This window comes from Pollachius pollachius (assembly GCF_949987615.1).
Source record: "Pollachius pollachius genome assembly, chromosome: 7".
In the NCBI taxonomy this organism is placed as follows: Eukaryota; Metazoa; Chordata; class Actinopteri; order Gadiformes; family Gadidae; genus Pollachius; species Pollachius pollachius.
This window is the reverse complement of record NC_136940.1, coordinates 25,458,595-25,461,094: the sequence shown is the minus strand read 5'-3', so window position 1 is coordinate 25,461,094 and position 2,500 is coordinate 25,458,595. Positions and strand designations below refer to the sequence as shown.

The following is a 2,500-nucleotide window of genomic DNA, read 5'->3' as shown; positions in this document are numbered from 1 at the left end:
CTCAAAACCGCCCAATGTGCTTAGTGTCCGATGGGTCACCGTGCGCTTTTACGCATTATTCCGTGAGCCATTAAACCGAAGTCTTGAGTAAAATTAGTTCAGTGATCCTTTTTTGTCAGTCTTAAATGTGTTATCACATTCCCTCACTGAGCCGAGAGCAGGACCGAGTCCTGGTCTCTGGGTGGGAAGGAAGGAAGCGCGTCACGGGGAGCCGAGGGTCGTGGAGCCCAAACGATACGAGAGACAGGAGGCGTTGAGCAACACACGACCATGTCGGCATTTCAGTCCATGTATCCAAAGATTATTATTATTATTATTATTATTATTAATAGTAATAATAATAATAATAATGACATAAACAAGTATTATAATATATAAATAATAATAATTAATAAAAATGCGGTTAGCATGTTATATCACCAGACACACTGGGCAATATTTCGCCACTGTTCAAATGCTACACTTTAGGCTCATAGTAGATATTGTAGTCTGAATTTATTTAATTGTTGCATTTGAAAACATGTTTAATACATCGAGTGGCCTCTCAAGCCAACACTGCAGTTCACTCCCACCCTTGGTGCAGTTGGGATAGCGAACCGAATGCAACAACAGCTGCAATCAGGTTGGGCCAAATGCAACAGCTCTGTTGTCTCCCATCTATGAGTTACTATCCCTGCTGCTTCACTGGCCGACTGACTTTCTCTCTTTTGTACAGTCAGCCTTAGGGAATAATGAACATTATGCTTGTTGTGTATCAATTCTCAGTCATTCCCATTCAAATCGTTGTAATTTATGGGCAATGGGCTTCCATAGCTGATTGGATGTTTTTCTTTCATTTCCTCGCAGCGAAAAACAATTGACTCAAGTCGACTCAAGTTGTTATTGTTGAACATTTCCTGTTTTTGAGGGCATGAGCTTTCTTAAGGCAGTCAGGAGTGCTCTTTGTGTAAATGGAACCTTCAAGAAAGCGAATTTTCCCAGCATGTCTTTCTTTGTTAATATCTCATGTGTGAATACATCTCATGTAATTATTTAACATTTCATGCCGTTGCAAATAAATGTAGAAGTTGGTGAAGTTCAGACATAAGCAATCTGAAAAAGAGAAACAAAAAGAGTGAGAGAGAACAGAGGGTGAGTGAGAGACAAAGACAGAGTGAATGATAATAAGAAAGACAAGAAAGGTAATGATTGTTATGACTGCGGATCACAATGTTTCACGAGCCAAACAAAGGTCTGGCGCCTGTGGTCTCAGACACTGTACGGACAGCGTTCAGCCAATAGCAGGTGAGAGACTTCCCTCTCCGCACACGCTCACAAACACAAAAATACAAGTGAGAACAATGAAACACATTGAGCACAAAGTGGATCCACACACACGCGCACACACACACACACACACACACACACACACACACACACACACACACACACACACACACACACACACAATGTCAACATAAGGTATCTGGCCAACAAAACGGACAAGTAGAAGCAGCATTAGTGTTTCAATAAGTAGGTCTGCTAGTATTTCTATTGGTTTTGAATCTAGTTTAATTCCACCACTAAGGGGTATTTAGTGTGTGCAACATACAGGCGTATCAGTTACACTTCAGAAATCACACCGGTGCCTCATTTACAACCAGTGTGACTGGTCTTCTGCAACACTGGCTTTGAAACACTGCCTCCAAATCTCTGCCAAGAGTGAATTGTGTGTGTGTGTGTGTGTGTGTGTGTGTGTGTGTGTGTGTGTGTGTGTGTGTGTGTTTGTTTCTCTGTAGTTGTGTGTTACAATCAGTGTGTGTGCATTTACGGATATCTGCAAATGAGAGACAGAGAAGAGGATATGTGTGCGCATGTGTGCTTCTGTTTTGTGTGTGTGTGTGTGTGTGTGTGTGTGTGTGTGTGTGTGTGTGTGTGCGTGTGTGTGTATGTGTCTGTTGAAGGGGGGGGGGGGGGAGTATGCTGGGTTAGACCCCCGCTGACAGCCAGACCCCCGGTCTAGCTGTCGGCGGGGGTCTAACTCTGTGCTCCTCAGACTTCAGCCATTGTGTCCAGACGCTGTTTGAGGTCATTCCTATGAGCAGTGGTCAGGAGACAGTGGCGCTCTGGGTTGTGTTGAGGGTTGTGTTGAGGGTTGTGCTTGCTTTAGGCATCACCAGCAGGCAGACACACACAGGGATCCCCGCCTGGATCCTCCTGAACCTCCTAGAGCCCCGGCCCCAGAGCAGGGGAAAAGACAATCCCCCAGAGGGAACAGATAGTCACCCAGAGCAGGGGAAAAGACAGTCCCCCAGAGGGAACGGTGCACTGGACTGACTTTGCCATTTTGAAGAAGTGGTGGGATCACATTTCCTCCCAGCCGAAATCTGTTTCCCGGTTCAGAAAGTCACAGCATACATATTGTTTAAAGGAAGCCTGGCACTTCCTCGTCCTGTTAAGATTGTTCTGGAGCAACTTTACCCATGCTCAGAGTCCCTTCCACCAACGACGCGAGGAGCGG

At 45.1% G+C, this 2,500-nt stretch overlaps 1 protein-coding gene across 2 annotated transcripts in view; it reads right to left on the bottom strand.

Moving 5' to 3' along the window:
* The window catches only part of tie1 (tyrosine kinase with immunoglobulin-like and EGF-like domains 1), a 16,616-nt gene extending 16,486 nt beyond the window's left edge, over positions 1–130 (bottom strand). For both annotated transcript variants that reach the window (XM_079740349.1, XM_079740350.1), the window contains exon 1: positions 1–130. This exon is cut by the window's left edge and continues 130 nt beyond it. The gene's annotated coding sequence lies outside the window, so the exon portion shown is untranslated.
* Between the last annotated feature and the right edge of the window lie 2,370 nt (positions 131–2,500).